We start from the raw sequence: 25,169 nt of genomic DNA on the forward strand, positions 1-25,169 counted from the left end.
TTGCCCTATAAGACCAAGCCATTTTCCCCGTCGCCACCATTTTCTCACTGCTGCAGCTGCGTGTTAGACGGCACCGCTGTTGCTGTGTGCGCTATACCTTGTTAATTTCAAGCCAATTTTCGCACAAATCTACAGATAGCTTGGGAGTAGGGAATAGTTGTGATTGCAGTCCTTTTAAGGACTAGGTTACAGCATTTCCTACGACTTTTATCAGGCAGGTCTGTGCTCTTAAATAGATAGATTGTGGGAGTAAAGACTAATTGTAATTGGAGTCCTTTTCAGGACTAGGTTACATCAGTTCCTATCAGTTTTTGCCAGGCAGGTCTGTGCCAGTGCTGTGCAAGTTTTTTTCACAGCATTTGGCTGAATCTAGCAAAGCTAATCCTTTTTGGCCTATTGCAGAGTGTGTTAGTCAGTGGAGTAGCCTATCTGTGTTGCAAGATATACCACCTGTGTATAGAATACCAATTTTTTTACTGCACCTAGTGAAGTAAAATCTTTTGGGCATAGCATCATTCTATTAGTCCATCTATACTGACCTCCATCAGGTTGCAAATTGAATATAATTTTTTTCTGCATCTAGCTCTGAAAAAATATTGGGCTTCTAGCTGTGTGTGGGACTTGTTGTATTAGTCCATCTATACTGACCTCCATCAGGTTGCAAACTGCATATATTTTTTTCTTCATCTACCTCTGAAAAAATATTGGGCTTCTAGCTGTGTGTGGGACTTGTTGTATTAGTCCATCTATACAGACCTCCATCAGGTTGCAAACTGAATATATTTTTTTCTGCATCTACCTCTGAAAAAATATTGGGCTTCTAGCTGTGTGTGGGACTTGTTCTATTAATCCATCTATACAGACCTCCATCAGGTTGCAAACTGAATATATTTTTTTCTGCATCTACCTCTGAAAAAATATTGGGCTTCTAGCTGTGTGTGGGACTTGTTGTATTAGTCCATCTATACAGACCTCCATCAGGTTGCAAACTGAATATATTTTTTTCTGCATCTACCTCTGAAAAAATATTGGGCTTCTAGCTGTGTGTGGGACTTGTTGTATTAGTCCATCTATACTGACCTCCATCAGGTTGCAAACTGAATATATTTTTTTCTGCATCTACCTCTGAAAAAATATTGGGCTTCTAGCTGTGTGTGGGACTTGTTCTATTAATCCATCTATACAGACCTCCATCAGGTTGCAAACTGAATATATTTTTTTCTGCATCTACCTCTGAAAAAATATTGGGCTTCTAGCTGTGTGTGGGACTTGTTGTATTAGTCCATCTATACTGACCTCCATCAGGTTGCAAACTGAATATATTTTTTTCTGCATCTGTGGCACCCCAGGGGTCTGGTTTCCACAGTAACAAGCAATGTTATGTCTGAGAGCAGGTGGGAGGTCTCTTGGCCAGGGATCCTGTGCATGCCACACCTCCTGCCCAGTCTTGGGAGGGGAAGACCTTCCCCTATATAAACCCGGGGCTGAAGCAGGGTTAGTTAGTCAAGGAGAGTAGAGACAAGAAACAGTCACAGGAAGAAACAGCAGAAGCTCAGTGGGAGCAATACTACTACAAGTCAGGGGCTGGCAGCTGCAGAGCTCGCCCTGACTGAGAAGCTTTCTTACCGGACCTGGCGTCCGAGGCTGTGGGGACTAACTCTTACCCAGCAGCAGAAGCCGACCGGCAGGGGATTTCAGGTCCTCAGGCCCAGAAACCTGAAGGCACGGTCACACGCGTGGAACCAGCGCCGCCATCGTGGAGCGGAAGCCATTAGAAGGCCCCGAGTCACCGGCCATACGGGTGAGCACCACACGGTACACTCAGGGACGTGGGCTACTTATATCCGCTTCTAGCAAGGTAGCCAGAAGAGTACAGTCAGTTTGGGAGGCCTACAACTCCGCCTGGCCAGGGGAGATCCCATCTGCTCAAGGACTGACCAGGCCCCGTTCGCTAGCAAGTACTCCGGGAGGGTCTATCGTTGTTACCAGTAAAGACCCTGAATTACACCGCACCGTCTCTGAGTGGTTCCTGCTACCCTCATCTTCCACGTCGGCTGCCCTGAGGCCATACCCCTCCCGTTGGGGGTTATACTATCACGCTGCACAATTCTACACTGGCCTCAGCGGTCTGCCCTGCAGCGGCAGCTCCATAGCTGCAAATCAACGGGTGGCGTAGTCGACACTCAAATAACATCTATCAAGACTGCCACACACTGAGTTGACTCCCTGGGCACGGACCGGGTCCCCGCCACTCGGAGACTACAACCCTCATCTGATCCGGTTCCGGGTAAGCCCCCGTGCGCGAGACGCTGCGAGACACAGCAGGCCCAGGGGCGCGTCAACTTTGGCGTAGTCGGCAGGATTTCGTGCCCGCAACCACCGGGTACTGCGTGCCTGAAAAAGAGACTTTTCAAACTTACCTGTGGTGAAGATTCCCGCCATCCGGCGCCATCTTCAGCCTTCTTCCCGCCATCGGTGAAGTTTCCCGCCATCCGGCGCCATCTTCTGCCTTCTTCCCGCCATCCGTGGAGTTTTCCCGCCATTGGACGCCATCTTGAGGATGCCGCGCGGGAAGAAGAGGGGCGTGGACTCCGAAAGCGCGCGAGAACTGAAGCCCCGCCTCACGTCCGGACGTTGCGTAAGGTCCTGGAAGGAGCCCAGCAGACGCCGACGTCACAGGAGCGCGACGGAAGGTCCTCAACCATCCACTGCGGAGCCGTGGCCTACGGAAGAGGATCATCGCAAGGTAGGCCACGGTCCACTAGGGGGGAGGAAGATGTCGGATACGGAGGAGAGCTTCACTGCCTCAACCCCCGCCAGCGCTACCGCTGCTGCAGTTATGCCCTTCACCATGCCCTATATCCCGGGAGCAGCTTGGCTACCCCAGTACTCAGGGGAGTCACATACCCTGCATGACTTTAGAGAAAAGCTGGATAGCCTCTTCCAGGTGTACCCCCTCACAGAAGAGCAAAAAGTGAGCATCCTGGTGGCCCAACTAACCGGGGCAGCCAAAAGGGAAGTAAAATCCTGGCCACCTGGGAGGAAGACTGTCGCAGGGATACTAACCCGGCTGAAGGACACCTTTGATACCCGCACCTCAGCCGAGATTAAGCTTAGATTCTACGGGTGCAAGCAGCGAGCGCATGAGAGTATAAGGGACTATGCACTAAACCTACAAGAGGCCCTGAGGGCCATTAAGCAGACCGACCCTGATGGAGTGGGAAACGAGGACAGGCTGTTGACTGAACAGTTTATAGAGGGACTATATTGTAATACCCACCGAACCCAGTTGCGGGCAATGGCCTTACAGGATCCCCATCTGGGCTTTGCACAGTTCAAGGACAGAGCCATCCGGGTGCTCCGAGAACCGGCACCGGGTGGCGTTGTGACCCACAGGCGCCCTGCTATCACTTACCACCAGGAGGCGGCGCCTTTGTCGGCAGGGCCTGTGGGAGCTGATGCGCAGGCTTTGGACAATGACCCGGCTCCAGACCTACACCATCAGGTCCAAGAGCTAGCTAAGAGCGTTGCTGCGCTAACCCGAACTGTGCAGTCTTTACAGGCTTCCACCCCAGGGAAGATCCAGCTGGCATCCGGACCGGAGGACATCCCGTGGCGTCGACCAAGGAGGACCCCACCGGCCAGAGGAAGACCCAGTGACCGATACAGCGAGGACGGACGACCCATCTGACGCCGCTGCAATCAACCCGGACATATGGCAAGGTACTGTTCTTTAAACGGGCACAACCTGGGGTAGAGGGCCAACCCCCAGGAAAAAGATCACCAGGCCCATCGAACTGGCGCGACAGATATGTGGGAGGACGTCCAGTCTTGCCTGTGGTACTGGATGGCATTCCCATGAGTGCCCTACTGGACACCGGGTCACAGGTCACCACCATCCCGTACGTTCTCCTCAAGCAGTACTGGAATGACTCGGATATTACCCGCTACCCTGACGACGACTTGAGTATCATCGCCAGCAATGGCCAGCCCGTGCCACAGATCGGATTTAAAGAGGTGACCATCAAAATCGGTAGAGTCGAACTGGCAGCACAGGGACTGATCATTGTAGATATTGACAAACATGAGAGTCACCCAAAAATAACTCTAGGAACTAATGTAATTGAAAATTGTCTTGCAGAGGTGATTTTCCTTTTACAGCAGGTTGCCAAGAACGCCAGCTCCGGCGAGCAGCGGGTGCTCCAGAAAGAGATCCGGGCACTGATGCGACGGCAACAGGTGGAACTCTCCGGCGGTGAGATTGGTAGCGTAAGAATGTGTGACCCTTTTCCTATTGCCATGCCCCCAAAAAGTGAAATGATGATTTGGTGCCGGGCAGCTATTGGTCTGAGAGGTAGGGATTACCAGGCAATGGTAGAACCAGTTTACTCGGACAGTAGGCCCACCATTTTGACAGCACGGGGGGTGGTTGATGTACGCCATGGGAGGGTGCCCGTTCGCATAATAAATATCGGGGAGAGGGAAGTGTACCTGCCCCGGTATGCCATGCTAGCCAAATTATATACCATTAACCAAAATTCTATACAATCTGTGGAACCCTTGCCTCCATCTCACCCGGAGGAAGGTAACGGCTCTAAGAAAAACATGGAGGACTGGTGTCAGCAACTACATCTGGTTACTGACTCCACTCCCGCACACCAGAAACAAGGAGTCTATCGGGTGGTTCAAGAGTACGAGAGAGTGTTCAGTAAACACCCGTTAGACTTCGGGCGAGTTAAGGGGGTAGAACACCACATCCCCACGGGAGACCATCCTCCTATAAAAGAGAGGTATCGACCCGTACCCCCTGCCCACTACCAACACGCCAAGGGGATGCTTAGAGACATGAAGGAGGCTGGGGTGATTAGGGATAGCTGTAGCCCCTGGGCAGCTCCACTAGTCTTAGTCAGAAAAAAAGACAACACCATGAGGATGTGTGTAGATTACTGGAAAATCAACCGTATCACACACAAGGATGCGTACCCCTTACCAAGGATAGAGGAGTCATTGGCTGCTTTAAGATCTGCTAACTTCTTCTCTACCTTGGATCTCACTAGCGGGTACTGGCAGGTTCCTGTAGCAGAGGCGGACCGGGAGAAGACCGCATTCACCACCCCGATGGGACTTAGCGAGTTCACCTGCATGCCGTTCGGACTCTGCAACGCACCAGGAACCTTCCAACGACTAATGGAGTGTTGTCTGGGCCACAGAAACTTCGAGACGGTCCTGTTGTACCTGGACGATGTCATCGTATATTCCAAGATGTATGAGGACCACCTGAAACACCTGGCGGAAGTGTTCGAAGCTCTGGCGAGTTGCGGCCTAAAGGTGAAACCCTCCAAGTGTCACCTCCTGAAACCAAAGGTGCAGTACCTGGGACACGTGGTGAGCGCTGACGGAGTGGCTCCCGACCCTGATAAGATCACCGCAATTAAGGAATGGCCAAGCCCCTCCAGCGTAAAAGAAGTGCGGCAGTTCCTCGGGTTGGTAGGCTACTACCGAAGGTTTATTCCCGGTTTCACCAAAAAGGCAGCACCTATGCAGGACCTCCTGATAGGCCAGTCCCGGAAGGCCAAGAACCAGAAGCCGCCCTTCAAATGGGAGGAGCTGGAAGAAGAGTCCTTCCGCCAGCTGAAGATGGCCCTCACGGGGGACGAAATCCTGGCGTACCCGGATTATAGCCAGCCCTTTATCCTCTACACCGACGCCAGTAACATCGGGCTAGGAGCCGTACTGTCCCAGATCCAGCAGGGGAAGGAACGAGTAATCGCCTACGCCAGCCGAAAACTGCGACCCACCGAAAGGAACCCCGAGAATTACAGCTCATTTAAGCTGGAGTTCCTGGCCGTAGTATGGGCAGTCACCGAGCGCTTTAAGCATTACCTTGCTTCTTCCCGGTTCACCGTGTACACGGATAACAACCCGTTGACACACCTGGACATGGCAAGACTCGGTGCCCTGGAGCAGAGGTGGATGGCCCGTCTGTCCAACTACGAGTTCACAATCAAATACCGGGCAGGACGCTCCAATACCAACGTGGACGCCCTGTCCAGGATGCCCAACCTGCCGGACGGAGGAGAAGATCCGGAGGGACTGGAAGAAGTTGAACTCCCTGCGTTCCACCGTCATGGGACTATCCAGTATTCCCACCGGGTAAGGAGTAAGCAGGCTGCTACGTTGAACCCCTTACCCCACTACAACTGGGCGGAAACGCAAGACAGCGACCCTGCCGTCCGACTGGTGAAGGAGATGCTGACTCGGCCGGAGGCTCGCCTTGAACCAGACGCTCCGGAGGAAGCCAAACAACTATGGGCAGAGAAGAGTCGACTGTTCCTTTACAAAGGGAAGTTGTGCCGCCGAATGGTTAACTCCCGGACGCATGAATTACTCTGGCAAGTAGTGGTGCCACGAAGAGACGCAGCCATGGTGATGGAGGCATACCACGACGGAGCTGGACACTTTGGGTGGAAGAAGCTGGAGTTCCTGCTGCGCGAGCGGTTCCACTGGGTAGGCATGAGGGGAACCATCGAGAAGTGGTGCAGAGACTGTGGCCCGTGCAACCTGAGAAGGAAGGACCGTGCCAGCCAGAAGACTCCCCTGCAGTCCATCGTCACCCGGCAACCGTTGGAACTGGTAGCCTTGGATCATGTAAAACTGACCCCAAGCAGAAGTGGCTACGTCTACGCGTTAACCATCGTGGATCATTACTCCCGGTTCTTGGTTGTCGTCCCCGTCAAGGACTTAACGGCTCAAACAGCAGCTAGAGCCTTCCAGCAGCACTTCTGCCGTCCACACGGGTACCCGGACCAAGTGCTGACGGACCAGGGACCTGCCTTTGAAGCGGAGGTCTTCCAGGAATTCTGCAATCTGTATGGCTGCCGGAAGATAAGGACGACACCCTACCATCCGCAAACTAATGGACTTTGTGAGAAAATTAACCAGGTGGTAATGGATCTTCTAAAAACGTTGCCCCTGGAAGAACGCAGTCTGTGGCCTGAGAAGTTGCCCGATCTGGTGGACCTATACAACCACATCCCGGTAGGTTCCACCAACTGTACCCCGGCTTACCTAATGAGGGCAAGACCTGGTAAGTTACCTGTTGACCTGGAAATGGGAGTCCTGACACCCGAGGACACTTCACCAGAAACAGACTGGGACACAGAGAGGCAGCAGCAGTACAGGAGAGTACAGGAGAGCGTGGAGCGAAGTCTCTGTCAGGCTAGGGAAAGACAAGAGAAAACTTACAACCAGTATGCTCCCGCTGTTCCCCTGGTACCCGGAGAGCAGGTCTTGAAGAGGAAGAGACGGCTCCACAAGTTGGACGACCAGTGGGAGAAGGACCCGTACACCGTACTGCCCTCAAGCCACGAAAACCCGAAGGTTTGTACCAACAGTAAAGATGGAGGGGAAACCATAGCCATTGTATCCCGGGACCACCTGAAGAAGTGTCCCGAACAACTGAGGAACCCTGAGGAGGAACAAGAAGACCATCGACCCGTAGAGGAAAGGGAAGATATGGTTAGTACTGTGCTCGGGGACTTCCCTCGGTCTTGGACTCAAGTCAATGGTGCAGTTGTGGTACCCGTACTCACCTTCCTCCAACCAGCATCCCAAGCACCTACGGAGCAACAGGTAGAGCTGGAAGAACAGCCGGTCCAGGAGGCAGAAGACCCCACACCCGCAACCCAGGAGGATCAACCCTCTGCTTGCAGTGAGCCTGCCATATCCCTAGTGAGCCAAAGAGCCGGTAGACAGCTGCCCAGTTTGCCCTTGACAGCTCCTACACCCTGTAGTTCAGGGCTAGGCAGTCATCTCCGTAGGTCCACTAGGGCCACTAGAGGCCAGTTACCCGCACGTTGGAGGATTTAAAGTGTATAAATTGTTTTATTTATGTTTACCTGTGTATTGTTGCTTGTGTATAATTTTGTGTTTCTAGTTATTTTTAGGAATCCTTGGTGGATCTACCGGGAATCCTTGTACAATTAGTTGGAGCGTAACCCAGGATGGACTAGAGACTGTTAAGGACTCGGGGTAGGACAGACCCCTACCTGGTTACGTCTCCCTGTTTTGGTGAAATGGACACCTTTGTTTCTTCAAAGACTGCACCCGGTTACGGACATGCCGTGACCACCTTTATGTGTTTCTTTATTGTATTGTTATTGTTATATCTTGTTATGTTTTTCTAAAATATGTTTAGTCCCGGAGTACTAAATTTCACTAGGGGGGAATGTGGCACCCCAGGGGTCTGGTTTCCACAGTAACAAGCAATGTTATGTCTGAGAGCAGGTGGGAGGTCTCTTGGCCAGGGATCCTGTGCATGCCACACCTCCTGCCCAGTCTTGGGAGGGGAAGACCTTCCCCTATATAAACCCGGGGCTGAAGCAGGGTTAGTTAGTCAAGGAGAGTAGAGACAAGAAACAGTCACAGGAAGAAACAGCAGAAGCTCAGTGGGAGCAATACTACTACAAGTCAGGGGCTGGCAGCTGCAGAGCTCGCCCTGACTGAGAAGCTTTCTTACCGGACCCGGCGTCCGAGGCTGTGGGGACTAACTCTTACCCAGCAGCAGAAGCCGACCGGCAGGGGATTTCAGGTCCTCAGGCCCAGAAACCCGAAGGCACGGTCACACGCGTGGGACCAGCGCCGCCATCGTGGAGCGGAAGCCATTAGAAGGCCCCGAGTCACCGGCCATACGGGTGAGCACCACACGGTACACTCAGGGACGTGGGCTACTTATATCCGCTTCTAGCAAGGTAGCCAGAAGAGTACAGTCAGTTTGGGAGGCCTACAACTCCGCCTGGCCAGGGGAGATCCCATCTGCTCAAGGACTGACCAGGCCCCGTTCGCTAGCAAGTACTCCGGGAGGGTCTATCGTTGTTACCAGTAAAGACCCTGAATTACACCGCACCGTCTCTGAGTGGTTCCTGCTACCCTCATCTTCCACGTCGGCTGCCCTGAGGCCATACCCCTCCCGTTGGAGGTTATACTATCACGCTGCACAATTCTACACCGGCCTCAGCGGTCTGCCCTGCAGCGGCAGCTCCATAGCTGCAAATCAACGGGTGGCGTAGTCGACACTCAAATAACATCTATCAAGACTGCCACACACTGAGTTGACTCCCTGGGCACGGACCGGGTCCCCGCCACTCGGAGACTACAACCCTCATCTGATCCGGTTCCGGGTAAGCCCCCGTGCGCGAGACGCTGCGCGACACAGCAGGCCCAGGGGCGCGTCACATCTACCTCTGAAAAAATATTGGGCTTCTAGCTGTGTGTGGGACTTGTTGTATTAGTCCATCTATACAGACCTCCATCAGGTTGCAAACTGAATATATTTTTTTCTGCATCTACCTCTGAAAAAATATTGGGCTTCTAGCTGTGTGTGGGACTTGTTGTATTAGTCCATCTATACTGACCTCCATCAGGTTGCAAACTGAATATATTTTTTTCTGCATCTACCTCTGAAAAAATATTGGGCTTCTAGCTGTGTGTGGGACTTGTTCTATTAATCCATCTATACAGACCTCCATCAGGTTGCAAACTGAATATATTTTTTTCTGCATCTACCTCTGAAAAAATATTGGGCTTCTAGCTGTGTGTGGGACTTGTTGTATTAGTCCATCTATACTGACCTCCATCAGGTTGCAAACTGAATATATTTTTTTCTGCATCTACCTCTGAAAAAATATTGGGCTTCTAGCTGTGTGTGGGACTTGTTGTATTAGTCCATCTATACTGACCTCCATCAGGTTGCAAACTGAATATATTTTTTTCTGCATCTACCTCTGAAAAAATATTGGGCTTCTAGCTGTGTGTGGGACTTGTTCTATTAATCCATCTATACAGACCTCCATCAGGTTGCAAACTGAATATATTTTTTTTCTGCATCTAGCTCTGAAAAAATATTTGGCCTTCTAGCAGTGTGTGGGACTTTCTCTATTAGTCCATCTATACTGACCTCCATCAGGTTGCAAATTGAATATAATTTTTTTCTGCATCTAACCCAGCCAATAGTTTTGGCCTAATACCACAGTTTGGCCACTCAGCTCTGCTCGGTTCCCATCCATTGTTTTTTTGTGCAAACAACTCCAGAGTTGTTAATTAGTTAACCACCAAAATGAGTGGAAAAAGGCCTGCTGCTGGTGGAAAGGGGAATAGGCGTGTTGGGAAGGGGAAAAAAGGTTGTGTCCGTGGGGTAGGTGTTAAAGCAACAGTAACATCTGCAGAAGAAAGACCATCTTCCAGCCAAACTAAAATGTCTACTTCTTTTAGCGGACAATGTGATAAGATCCCTTTCTTACGGCCACGCCAATCGCTACAAATTCCAGATGAGGCACAAAAACAGCAGGTGCTTCAACGGATATCAAGTGCTCCTTTAAGTGGGCTCTCCTCCACATCAACTTCAACATCACAAATACTCCAGTCCTCAAAGGTGTCACCCCAATCGCACTTGCTTCCTCACAGCTCCCAAATCTCCAGCTGCCCGTCTGAGTATGAGGTAGAACAGATGGTTGAGTCTGCAGAGCTGTTTACTCATACTATAGCCTGGGAATCAGAGGTCGACTCCAGCGCTTCTGTGAATCCAGACGAGGAAATGATCTGCACTGATGCCCAGAATCTTTATGAGTCGGATCCAGGACCAGACGCAGAAGGTTCTGACCATAATGTAGACCCTCATTCCCAAACTGTAACTCCTGTTGGTGGAGACAATGAGGAAGACGATGATAAGACTCAAATACCTGATTGGAGCGACAACTTTAGTTTTTTGTCAGGGCAGGAACAGGTTGGCTCTGAGGACGACGGGTGTGATAACTCACAGGGTGATGATGATGAGGTTGGAGATCCCACTTACTGTCAACCCACAGTCAGCCAAGAGATGAGGTCAGCAGAGGAGGTGGAGGAAGATGCTAGTGACGACGAGGTCAGGTTGCGCCTTCCTGGACAGAGACGTAGTACTGGAAGCACGTCAACAACTGCATCCTCAAACACAACTCTGCCTCTCACCACAAGTCGTGGTGGCTCTTCAGGTCGCATGGGTGCTAAGCCTTGCATAGCCTGGGCATTTTTTCAGATCGATAAAGATGACCCAACTTGTGTTATCTGTAACATTTGTCAGCAAAAGCTAAGTAGAGGCCAAAAAATACATAGTTTGAGTACTTCATGCATGAACCGGCACATGGACATGAAGCATAAGTTGCAGTGGGAAGCTCAGTGTGCTACAATGCGGCCTAGCCGGCCGGGCCAACCACCGTCTGCCATATCTTGTGCATCCGCGGCCTCTTCATCCTCTGTGACTGGGGGGACAGCAGTCACACCTGTTTTGGGGCGCAGACCTGCCACCTCTTTACCCGCAACAGCCAGCGTGATTGGCAGGTCATCATTTTCTTTGGAGGTGGTAACACCAGCTGGTGTTGAGCGCTGTCCGACATCGATAGCACCACCTTTGGATCAAGGCAACCTAACATGTCCGCCTGCATCTTCCTCACAGACCGGCAGTTTGCCGGGGACACCCTTATCAACCCCGTCTAAGCACAATAGCCAGCCCTCGGTCCCTCAGATGTGGACAAGTAAAAGACCATTTCCTCCTAGCCATGAGAAAGCTAAGAGGTTGAATTTCACCATCTGCAAGTTCTTGGCTACAGAAATGCTGCCTTTCCGCCTGGTGGACACAGAGGATTTTCGAGACCTTATGTCCGTCGCAGTGCCCCAGTACCAGATGCCCAGTCGGCACTACTTCTCAAAGAAAGGTGTGCCTGCGCTCCACCAGCATGTCGCACACAACATCACCGCTTCTTTGAGAAACTCTGTGTGTGACAGGGTGCATTTCACCACAGACACTTGGACGAATAGGCATGGACAGGGGCGTTACATGTCGCTGACTGGGCACTGGGTAACTATGTTGACAGCAGGACAAGGGGCTGCTGTCCAAGTCTTGCCGTCCCCACGAGTTGTGCGTCAATCCTCTTTATGTCAAAGTTCCTCCACTGCTTCTGCCTCCTCAACCTCCTCTCGGTCTTCCACCTGCACCCAAAGCCTGTCTGGTCATGCCACAAGCTTTCTAACTGCGCAGAAGGGATCCTGCACACCTCCTTACTATGCTGGCAGTAGGGCTCAACGTCATCAGGCGGTTTTTACATTGAAATGTCTGGGAAATGTGAGTCACACAGCTGAGGAGTTGTGGTCAGCTCTGGAGAACCAATTTCATGAATGGTTGTCTCCACTGGACCTGAAACCAGGGAAGGCCGTGTGCGACAATGCTGCAAACCTGGGTGCGGCCCTTCGCCGGGGCAATGTCACACACGTGCCTTGTATGGCTCACGTGTTGAACCTGGTTGTCCAGCAATTTTTAGCCCACTATCCCAGACTAGATGGCCTTCTGCAGAGGGCACGGTCGCTGTGTGCTCACTTTCGCCGTTCACATCCCGCAGCTCAGCGACTTACATCTCTACAGAAGTCGTTGGGCCTGCCACTTCACCGGCTAAAATGCGATGTGCCTACCCGGTGGAATTCAACTCTGCACATGTTGCAGCGACTGTGGCAGCACCGACAAGCCCTGGTGCAATACGTTCTGACGTATAGCCTGGGCCAACGAGATCCAGAGGTGGGGCAAATCACGCTGGAGGAGTGGTCTCAGATCAGGGACCTATGCACCCTTCTGCACAGTTTTGAAATGGCGACGAAGATGTTTAGTGCTGACGATGCCATTATCAGCATGACTATTCCGGTGATTTACATGCTGGAGCACATGTTAAACAGAATTCGGAGTCAGGTGGTGGCACAAGAGAAGGTGGAGGAAGTAGAGGAGGAGGAGTTGTATGCGGAAGGGCTAACATCTGCAAGGTCCAGACGGTCGGCAGCACCAAGGCGGCAGGCATGTGAGGGTGGGGGAGATGGTTTTACCAGGGCGCATGGTAGCAGCCAAACTAGTGAGGAAGGTGCAGGAGCCCAGGAAGAAGTGGAGGACGAACTGATGGAAGACTCATCAGATGAGGGAGACCTTGATCACATTTCTGTTGTGCGAGGTTGGGGGGAGAGGACAGAGGAAGGAAGCATGATTGTTACCTCGCCACCAACACAACAGGGACTTGGTGCTCCTGGATGCGCAACACACATGAGTGCCTTCTTGCTGCACTACCTGCAACATGACCCTCGAATTGTGAGAATTAGAAATAATCCTGACTACTGGGTTGCCACACTGTTAGATCCCCGGTACAAAAGTAAATTTGCAGAAATTATTCCTGCCATAGAAAGGGATGCACGCATGCAGGAGTATCAGCAGAGACTGTTTCAGAATCTTACATGTGCTTTTCCACAAAATACCAGTGGTGCACGTAGTGAATCTCACAGTTCCAACTTGCCAACCGTGGGACCGTCAAGTGTTCAGCACTCAAACCGTAACAGAACCACAGTATCTGCTGGTAACATCAATTTTGCGGAATCATTTCACCACTTTTTTAGCCCATCCTTTGCAAGGCCACAGGAGACAAGAAGTCTGACACATAGTCAACGCCTAGAGACGATGGTACAGTAGTATCTCCAAGTAAACATTGAAGCCACGACTGTGTCACTGGACCCTTGCTCTTTTTGGGCTTCCAATCTGGATAAATGGCCGGAGCTAGCCACTTACGCCTTGGAGATCTTGTCATGCCCCGCAGCCAGCGTTCTGTCTGAACGTGTGTTCAGCGCTGCTGGTGGTGTGCTGACAGATAAGCGCACGCGGCTCTCCACTGATAATGTAGACAGACTCACGTTCATAAAGATGAACAAATCATGGATCCGAAACGACTTTTCTACCCCTGTGTCATCCTGGGGAGAGTAAAAGCTTGATGATTGGTTAAAATCACCCTACCAACCGTTTTAAGCTTTCAAATTACTAATCATGTTTATCTGTATCTTGGCTGGAAAATAATTTGGGCTTTGTAGCAGTGTGCAGCACTGATTCTATTAGGCCATCTATAATAAGCTCCACCAGATTTAAAATTACTAATCATGTTTATCTGTATCTTGACTGGAAAATAATTTGGGCTTTGTAGCAGTGTGCAGCACTTATCCTATTAGGCCATCTATACTAAAGCTTCACCAGATTTAAAATTAATAATAATTTTTAGCTGCATCTAGCCCGGAAAATAATTTTGGGGCTCCGAGATGCGCAAGACACATAAGTGCCTTCTTGCTGCACTACCTGCAGCATGACCCTCATATTGTCAGAATTCGAAGTAATCATGACTACTGGGTTGCCACACTCTTAGATCCCCCAAACTTTTCGATCAACCTTTTCATTTTAATAAAGACCAAAAAAATGGTCATTTTTGAAATTATAAGCATTAGCAGGTTGTTAGAAACTGAAATCAAACAGTTTTCAACTCAAAACTTTATTCTAGGTGATGTTACATTTTCACATAGGACCCCTTGTTCGAAAGGAGCTTCTGAACTCTCTCGTCCATTGAATTTGTCAGGTTTTGGATGGTTTCTGCTTCAATTGTTTTGCATGAGGACAGAATACCCTCCCAGAGCTGTTGCTTAGATGTGAACTGCCTCCCGCCATCATAGACACTCCTTTTAATGATGCTCCAAAGGTTCTGAATGGGGTAGAGGTCAGGGGAGCATGGGGGTCACACCATAAGTTTGTCCCCTTTTATGCCCATATCAGCCAGAGATGCAGATGTTTTATGTGCAGCATGAGATGGTGCATTATCATGCAGAAAAATGATCTTGCTGTGAAATACACGGTTCTTCTTCTTGAACCATGGCAGGAAGTGCTGTTTGAGAAAATCCACATACATTATGGAGTTCATCTTTAGCGCCTTCAGGGATCCTAAAGGGGCCGACAATCTCTCTCCCCATGATTCCAGCCCAAAACATTACTCCACCTCCTCCTTGTTGGCGCTGTAGCCGTGTTTGCGTGGGGTGTCCATCAACCAGCCATCCTCCACTCCATCCATCTGGACCATCGAGCGCTGCACGGCACTCATCCGTGAACAAAACAGTTTTGAAATCAGTCTTCATGTAATGTTTGGCCCACTGGAGCCGTTTCTGCTTGTGTGAAGTGGATAGAGGAGGTCGACAGGATGGCGTATGCACAGCTGCAAACCTGTGAAGGACCCTGCATCTTGTTGTTCGGGGGACGTTGGAGGCACAAGCAGCTTCAAAAACTTGTCTGCTGCTATGACAAGGCTTTTTTGCCGCTGCTCTTTCAACCTGACGTAATTGCCTGTAGGAAAGAGTCCTCAATTTGCCCTTATCAGCACGCACACGTGTGTACTGTGAATCAGCTACATACATCTTGATTGCCAAGACACTTCATCCTGATCATCGCACAATGTTGATTGTAGTCATGCCTTGACCTAAACACTCCACAATTTGTTGCTTCTCAGCAGCCGACACATCCTTTTTCTTTCCCATTTTGGCAGAAAATGTAGGCTGCTTAATAATGTGAGACAGCCTTCTTAAGTAGTCTTGCCTTTCATTGGACACACCTGCCAAACTAATTAGCACAGGTGTATGCAATTGCTTACAGTGATATAAAGAGCCCTGACACACATCACCATCAATGAGTTTAACTGACAAACAAACAAATTCTTCCCTTATCACTCCTAAACACTTTTTGCATAATAATTTGGAACACAGTGTACATGTGCTTTTCCACAAAACACCAGTGGTTCACGTAGTGAATCTTACAGTTCTAACTTGCCAACCGTGGTCTGTATGGAGTTGTTCAATAAAGGGCCCAAAATTAAGATAACATAGATGGGAGAGGTCTCTATGAATAGGAATTCCTAAGTATTTGATACCCTGTGAGGGCCAGGAAAGGGAAAGTTGGACTGGATGGAATCCTATATGGATTTGGGGAGGGAGACATCGAGGGCCTCAGACTTCGCTGCATTGATTTTAAAATTTGACCATGTAACAAAGTGATCTATTTCAGCCATAACAGCATGGATGGATATATGTAATTGAGTGATATATACTAGGACATCATCAGCAAATAGAGAGCACTTGTACTCGGTGCCTCCCACCTCAATCCACCTAATATTGGGGTTATGGCGAATTGATGAGAGCAGGTGCTCCATCACTAGGATGTATAAGAGAGGGGACAGAGAACATCCCTGCCTTGTCCCATTGGTGATTGTGAAAGGTGATGAAAATGTTCTGACGCGCCCCCTGGGCCTTGGGACACCCGGAACCGGACCCTTTTTGGTGGATGCTGGTGGTTGTAGTCTCCGTAGCGGCAACCCGGTTCCGTGGCTCAGGGCGGTCAAACCAGTGGCGGAACTATTTATGTGGTTTTGATGTTTAAATGTCCGACTACGCCACCCGTGGATTGCGGTCAGAGTGAACCGCCGCTCCAGGGCAGACCGCTGAGGCTGGTGTTGTGGGTGCAGCAGAGCGTAGCATAACTCCCCACGGGAGGAGTATAGCCTCAGGGCAGTGTATGCGGAGGATGGGGGTGATGGTGCAGGGCAGCAGCAGTAATGACACGGAGTCAGTGATGCAGTCCAGGGCCTTTACTCACAGTTCTTATTATCCAGACCACGTCTGCAGGTAACGGCTGCCTACGTCGTACTGTGCTCACCAGGTGAGGGGCTCAGACAACTCCCAGATAACTTTGGAGTGCTTCACAGGACCCCCTTTGTGTGTCCTTTGTCTGGCCTTTCTTACCAACCCTTCTGTCCGGCTGCCTCGGGCCTCCTCTTGGTAAACTTGGCGCCAGTTTCCCTGACCCTATGTGGTGCCTTCCTAGCGGGTGTAGCGAGGGGCTGCGCCACATAAAATGTCACAGCCTCCTGTTTCTAGCTGAGGGTCGTTTCCTGCCTCCACTAGTTTCGGGGACCGGTCTCCCCCTTTGGCCTGACCCCTCCACGCAGGTGGATTCGGGCGTGCGGTGGCGACTCGCCCGTCCGCACCCCTGAGATCCCTTCGTTCCTCGTTCCTGGAGCCTTCTCCGCTCCTCTTCCTTCCTTCTCCCTCTTCCAGGCCTGGGCCTCTGTTACTAGGCCCGCCTCCGGAGCAGAGCTCATGCAGAGCCCCTGCTCCCTGCCACTTCTGCTCAGACTTCTCTGCACTGAACTAAGATGGTGCCCACCTTTTATACTCCCTTCTCAATGCACCCAGGAACTGCTTCCTCCCTGCTCCTGCACTACAGGGTTCCCCTTCCTCAGTGTTCCCTCCCCCCACTCCAGCCAGGGACAGGGACTGTCGTGCCCATCTCAGGGGCATATTGGTCGCCCTGCCCCACGGCAATGTGGTGTAATGCATGCAGGTGTCGGGTCCTGATCCACACTACATCCTTACCTGAGAGTGAGATATCACACCTCTGGGTGAGGTGCAATACCTCTGTAGCAACCGAGCCCTCAGGGTGCTACAGTTCCATTTATCTTCAGCCTAGGTGACGTATGGCGATACAGGGCCGTGATTTTGGCTATAAAAGGGTCCCCTAGACCCCTACCCCAAGCTTTTTAAGAGAATCATATATGGCGTGCCAGGAGACTCTATGGAATGCTTTCTCAGCATCCAACGAGAGTATCTAATTACAAATTTTTAACTGCATCTAGCCCAGGAAATACTTTGTGCCTAGTAGCAGTGTCTGCTAGTCAGCGGATTATCCCGGCTGTTAAGCAAGCTACACCACCTGTAGTTTGAACACTTCATTTTTTCAAAGGAAATGCTTCGGGACCACGGGATACTCAGTGAAGAGCATCAGGAGGCACCCCAAGGCATAGGGGCTGGGACTGGCAGTAGGATGCCTTGTGGTGGACAGCCGAGCTCGATCCTTATAAAAGCTTTTTAACTGCAACAGCTTTAGTGGACGCTACTGGAGCTGGAATTACGTGGCTGCTGGCATGAGACTTGCCCTCCAATAGATCCTTGTAAATGGATTAAGGGTATGTGCACACGATGCAGAAATGAAGCAGAAAATTTCTGCATCATTTCTGCATCTCCCTGGCAGAAAAAACGCATGCAGATTGTGCATGCGTTTTTCCTGCAGAATACATGCGGATCCACATGCAGATTCACATGCGTTTCCGCATGCAGATTGACAAGCGCTTTCCAGGCGATTTTAGCATCACTTGGAAAGTGCTTGACAACTAGGTCACACTATATAAATCCATGCAAACAGCATGGATTTATATAGTGTGACCCGAGAGAGTGTATATACTTACCTCCGATGGCCCGCGCTGTCCTGCTCAATCTGTTCTCCCGGCTGCCGGCAACTTTGAATTGAAAGACCTGCCGACGTCAGCGTCACGTGACCCGTCACATGACTCTGACGTCACCGCAGGTCCTACAACTCACTGTAAGTGCCGGGAACCAAGCGGGAGCGCTGCGCGGGCCGACAGATGGTAAGAATACATTTATTTTTTATTTTATTCTTCTTTTACAGCTTTTTTAATGGTACCTGGGTGTGGATGAGACTCTCCTCTCCTCCACACCCGGGTACCATCCGCACATTAGAACGCACCAATTACGCAAGTACAAATGCTGTCTTGCGGAATTGGCGCGTTCTAATGCAAGTCAATGGCGGCGAAATCGCCGCGTTTCCGCAAAATTAATTGACATGCTGCGGATTTTTGACCGCAGCGTTAACGCTGCGGAAAAATCCGCATCATGGGCACAGCACATGCGGATCTCCATTGGGGAACATTGCTTCCCTTCTACCATGCGTTTTTCATGCGTTTCCGCGGCGTTTACGCAACTGCAAAAACGCCGCGGAAACGCATGAAATACGCATCGTGTGAACACAGCCTTAAAGTGTATTTATTCAAATTAGAGAGACAATTTAAATTAAAAAGCTTAGAGCTGCCTCCACCACAGGGGGGCTCGCTCGACCCACCAGCGGACAGGCACCAGTATTGGGAGAGGGGGGCTGGCCGTCAGGGTTCACCGCGGCTCTGGCACAAACCCGGCGACACGGAGGTGGCACGGGCAGGAGCGGACTGAACGTGTCGGCTTCTCACTTTTTGGATTTTAGAAGGGCATGACATGCCTATATCTGTGTCTCCCCCTCCTTTTACTCCTCCACCTCTTTTCTTTTCGCATGACTATATGTACTTGTCACTTTTCCATGTGTTAGTTGTGTCTTCTGAGCAGTTTGTCAGCTTTTGGACACCTTTGAAGGTGTTTTCTATGTGTTTCTATGTGTTTTTGTTTGCCTGCCATTGGTTTTAACGGTGTTCGAAGGTGTTCGACGAACAGTTCGACGAACAGTTCGGCGAACACACGGGTGTTCGACGAACCGAACCGAACTCGAACACTACGGGGGTGGCTCAACACTAGTTGGTACACAGGAGCAGCAGAATAGTTATGGATGAAGCAGCAAGTGAAAGGAGAGCTTGACTAAAGGAAGTAAATCCAATGCCTGGTTTTAGTATGGTGTTCAATCAGGAGATTACAGGGTGGAGCCAATCAAGAACAACACAGGTACTAGTATCTGGTTTAGCAAGGAATTGTCCAGCGAGCTGAATAACTCAAAGGGGAGAGCTGCCGCCTGGTGCACAAGAGCTGCTGGGTTCATGTCCCGACACTATGACTAAGCAAAGCATGGAAAAATCTCTATACTGGTCCTTCACTATTGAAATGTGCCTCATTGTCAAATCCAGACATAAGATATCTTCCTTTTTTATTCAGTCCTAATGTGTTTATATATCACAGTCCCTTATCCATGCAAGCGGTACTGAGCTGGGAATCTCCCTTTTTGACAACTATATGCAATATATCAACTAGAGCAGATGGTTAGGGGATATCTTCATGATTGGCTATTCATGAACTTCTGCAGTTGTCCATTGTATTTACTGGTATTTCCTTTATCAATGTTTGGATAAAGTTCATAGGAACATGGATGTAGTTGCTGTAGAACAACAGATTAATGAATGGTAGTTTGTTGATAATATTTCAAGTATACATAACAGATATATATATATATATATATATATACATTGTTAATGTGGTAAATGACTATTCTAGCTGCAAACGTCTTGTTTTTATTGCAATATCTACATAGGTGTATAGAGGCCCATTTCCAACAACCACCACTCCAGTGTTTTAATGGTACATTGTGTTTGCTAACTGTGTAAGAAGGCTAATGGCTGTTTAGAAAACCCTAGAAAACCCTTGCAGAAGTATGTTAGCCCAGCTGAAAACGGTTTGGCTGATTTGAGAAGCTATTAAATTGACCTTCCTTTGAGCTAGTTGAGAATCTAGAGCATTACATTTGTTTGTTCTATGAAACTCTCAAAATGGGCAGAAAAAGAGAACTTCCATGTGAAACTCGACAGTTTATTCTTGTTCTTAGAAATGAAGGCTATTCCATGCGAGAAATTGCCAAGAAACTAAAGATTTCCTACAACGGTGTGTACTACTCCCTTCAGAAGAGAGCACAAACAGGCTCTAACCAGAGTAGAAAGAGAAGTGGGAGGCCCCGCTGCACAACTGAGCAACAAGACATGTACATTAGAGTCTCTAGTTTGAGAAATCGATGCCTCACAGCTCCTCAACTGGCAGCTTCATTAAATAGTACATGCAAAACGCCAGTCTCAACATCTACAGTGAAGAGTCGACTCCGGGATGCTGGCCTTCAGGGCAAAGTGGCAAAGAAAAAGCCATATCTGAGACTGGCTAATAAAAGGAAAAGATTAATATGGGCAAAAGAACACAGACATTGGACAGAGAAAGATTGGAAAAAAGTTTTATGGACAGACGAGAGGTGTTTGGATCACACAGAAGAACATTTGTGAGACGCAGAACAACTGAAAAGATCCTGGAAGAGTGCCTGACGCTATCTGTCAAGCATGGTAGAGGTAATGTGATGGTCTGGGGTTGCTTTGGTGCTGGTAAAGTGGGAGATTTGTACAAGTTAAATGGGATTTTTTATAAGGAAGGCTATCACTCCATTTTGCAACGCCATGCCATACCCTGTAGACAGCGCTTGATTGGAGCCAATTTCATCCTACAACAGGACAGTGACCCAAAGCACACCTCCAAATTATGCCTGAACTATTTAGGGAAGAAGCAGGCAGCTGGTATTCTATCTGTAATGGAGTGTCCAGCGCAGTCACCAGATCTCAACCCCATTGAGCTGTTGTGGGAGCAGCTTGACCATATGGTAAGCAAAAATTGCCCATCAAGCCAATCCAACTTGTGTGAGGGGCTTCAGGAAGCATGGGGGGAAATTTCTCAAGATTACCTCAGCAAATTAACAGCTAGAATGCCAAAGGCCTGCAATGCTGGAATTGCTGCAAAGGGAGCATTCTTTGACGAAAGCAAAGTTTGAAAGAAAAAAATATTCTTTTTAATAAAAATCATTATTTCTATCCTTGTCAATGTCTGGACTATATTTTCTAATCATTTTGCAACTCATTTGATAAATAAAAGTATGAGTTTTCATGGAAAACACAAAATTGTCTGGGTGACCCCAAATTTTTAAACGGTAGTGTATATAAATATATGTAACATTTGTTTCCGTTTTCTATGATTCTAAGTATACATAGGAAACTCTTATAATTCACTTTAACAGCATCAGTTGGACCTAGTCATATCAAAATAATGTATGCCTTGACTATTTAATATACTGCCGCAAATATCCAGCCCTTGGCTAATGTGACTACTTAATACTTGTAGCCAGAAGAAACATGGGTCTGGTCACTATGAAAGAAATGTCTAGTTCTGTAAAGAAGTCTGATTAATTATTGTAATTCCTTAGGCTACGGGAAAAAATACTGTAATGAGAGAAGAGAAAGGAATGGCTGTCAGGTGTAAGATAAATGATGACACATCCATTAGAGCTATATCTTTAAGGAGTGTGTTTTACAGTTAATCCTAAAGCTTATTGCAACCCCAGAAAAAAAGAGGGAATGAACTTCATTAATAAAGTTAAAAGCCCAGATAATGTTTTTAAAGAAACAAAAGGCTTAAGAAATAACTGGTGCTTCCCTATTTATTTAAGGAAAATATTAAAAGCAAAAGCCGTCTATTACTGCTGGAAAATATGGAAGTTTTATTATCAGAATTATTTACAAAATTAATTTTTGAACCTTGGCTGCAAAATTGTATGTTGAGTAATACATGAAAGAAACTTTCCATGTGAAAATAAAAAGCATGACGTTAGGCTGCGAGAGTATTATGTGTCACTTTGAGCATGGTTACAAGTTTACATAATACACATTTATCCTCTTCATATCTGATATTTTGTATATTAAATTGCAACATTCCCTGCATGGCAGTTTCACAGTTGCCTACAGTTCTCTATGGCAACTCTAATCTTGGAAAGTGGAGTGACATCCGATGTATAACTGAACAGTGCTAACTGATGTTCATCAATTGATGTCATGGGTGTCTGCCCCGTTCTGGTTGTTAGTTTTTTTCTGTATTTTCTTGTTTGCTGTCGGATTCTGTTTTCTTTTTATTCCTTGTATTGTTTTTTTGGCCGTCAGTTTGTCTAGAAGAAGCAGATTAATTCCATTGTGTTAACTGATTTCTTTTCCATTTCATTAATTACTGACAGTCCAATATTCCTGTTTAGTGATTCCAGAAGGTTCATTACTGGGGGAAACAAGATAAACGCAATGATTGGATTTTATTCTTTTTTCATCTGACCTATCATAATTCTATTGGGTCCATGAACAAGCTACGGTATTACTAGGTGAAACTGGCTAAGAAATGTATCATTTTGGACTTTTTAAGGCTAAAGGAAAAGACTGGAAAGAAAGCAGATTGATGCCAATTTCTTAGAAAATATACAATACAATTGTAATCTCCAATTCAGTCTTTTTTATATTTTTCTTTGTTAGGGACAGAGTCCTAATTAACACATAATTAGTATTTCATTTATGAACGTTGGCATGTGTACAGTTCCTCCGCACAATCAGAAATTAACTGGAATATTTTTGGGGGCTTTTATAGGGGAAATGAAGGATTGGTCATGTTCAGATTCAGTGGAAGATAAGCTTCCACCAGAAGCCTCTAGCAGTGTATTTGTTTCCTCAGGCTATTAAAAATACATGCACCCTTGGAAACCGAACATTCTTGTGTATGAGGGGTCAGGACGAGGAAGGTCACCTTAATGCCAAGTTCAGACAAGCATTGAACTTATTGGACTAGTCATCTCAGCAAGTTGCAGACCAGTGTGTCTACATCTGCATAGCGGTGGGTTGCAGGAGCTGCTTACTATTTAAATGCCCTAGTCCGGTCTGAAACAGCAGCAGACTAGCACATACTATGATTTTTCCATGTGAACCTGAGGATTGGACAGGGGTCAGTACTGGGCCCTCTTCTTTTTAATATATTTATTAATGACCTTGTAGGGGGCATACAGAGTAGTATTTCAATATTTGCAGATGACACTAAACTCTTCAGGGTAATCAATTCAGAGGAGGACAATTTTATATTACAGGAGGATCTATGTAAACTAGAAGCTTGGGCTGATAAATGGCAAATGAGCTTTAATGGGGATAAATGTAAGGTAATGCACTTGGGCAGAGGAAATAAAATGTATAATTATGTGCTTAATTGTAAAACACTGGGCAAAACTGTCACTGAAAAATACCTGGGTGTGTTGGTGGACGACAAGCTCACGTTTAGTGGCCAGTGTCAGGCAGCTGCTGCAAAGGCAAATAAAATAATGGGATGCATTAAAAGAGGCATAGATGCTCATGAGGAGAACATAATTTTACCTCTATACAAGTCATTAGTGCGACCACACTTAGAATACTGTGTACAGTTCTGGTCTTCGGTGTATAAGAAAGACATAGCTGAACTAGAGCGGGTGCAGAGATGAGCGACCAAGGTTATTAGAGGACTGGGGGGTCTGCAATACCAAGACAGGTTATTACACTTGGGGTTATTTACTTAGGAAAAACGAAGGCTTAGGGTTGATCTTATTACTATGTACAAGTATATGAGGGAACAGTACAAAGACCTTTCTACTGATCTTTTTACTCTGAGGCCTGAGACTGGGACAATGGGGCATCTTCTACGCCTGGAGGAAAGAAGGTTTAAACATAATCACAGATGGGGATTCTTTACTGTAAGAGCAGTGAGACTATGGAACTCTCTGCCGCATGATGTTGTAATGAGTGATTCACTACTAAAATTTAAGAGGGCATGGATACCTTTCTTGAAAAGTATAATATTACAGGTTATATATACTAGATTCTCTGATAGTGCATTGATCCAGAGAACTAGTCTGATTGTCTTATGGAGTCAGGAAGGAATTTTTTCCCCAATGTGGAGCTTAGTGTTTGCCACATGGTTTTTTTTTGCCTTCCTCTGGATCAACATGTTAGGCTCTGGGTTGAACTAGATGGACTTAGTCTTAAAAACTATGTTACTATGTTACTATGATTACATGGAAAATACTACATGTACAATTCCACCTAGGCTACAGTCGATCCAAGCGTTGTCCGTGTGTAGACTGATGAGCTGAGCACACAAACAGCACACAGACAAAACGAGAACATCCGTGTGAACGTACCCTAAGGCTTCTATTTTTGGTTTACTGATAGAGCGTAGATGTGACAGGCTATCAAACATATATATGAATATACACATTATTCATAATAATTTAAAAACACACTTGTTTTTCATCACAAAGAATAAAAAAATCGGATCTCTGAGAACCAGAGAACATGGAGAACACAGATAGGACTCATTCACGTCAATGTAGAATTTTTCCCGCAGCAATCATCAGGGACCTCCAGGAGACCAGGTCATCATACCCACAGATAGATGCTCTTCCAAAAATCCAAGGAGCTCACTTGGAGACATCAACCATAGAAAGAGTAAAAGGACAGCATCCAAATTTGAGTGAAGAAAAATAAATCTTCTTTTCTTCTGCCAAATACATGCAATGTTTCGACAATACAAGTCTGACAAAAACTTGTACTGTCAAAACCTTACATGTATTTGGCAGAATAAAGAAGTTTGGATGCTTGCTGTCCTTTTACTCTTTCTCATATTTCCATGTATGAGAAAAACGGACGTATCATTCTGATCAGACTTCGATCAGAGTTTAATCAGAGTGTGGTCTGAGTATCATCCATTTTTCTTGTACGTGGAGAAATAAAAAGAAAAACGCTGTCCATCTTTTCCATTTTGACAGTCCATGAATATCAGACCGCATTCAAATGCTTTCATGACTTACATTGCCGATTTTGATCTGACCCCCGGATCAAAATGGG

General features: G+C 47.8%; 1 protein-coding gene across 9 annotated transcripts in view; it reads left to right on the top strand.

The window, feature by feature from the left end:
- Positions 1-25,169, top strand: part of RAP1GAP2 (RAP1 GTPase activating protein 2) — a 1,112,678-nt gene that overhangs the window by 882,738 nt on the left and 204,771 nt on the right. The gene's annotated exons all lie outside the window — the stretch shown is intronic.

This window comes from Phyllobates terribilis, unplaced genomic scaffold, assembly GCF_046119375.1.
Source record: "Phyllobates terribilis strain yellow unplaced genomic scaffold, ASM4611937v1 Scaffold_2__4_contigs__length_985480577, whole genome shotgun sequence".
NCBI classification, from domain to species: Eukaryota; Metazoa; Chordata; class Amphibia; order Anura; family Dendrobatidae; genus Phyllobates; species Phyllobates terribilis.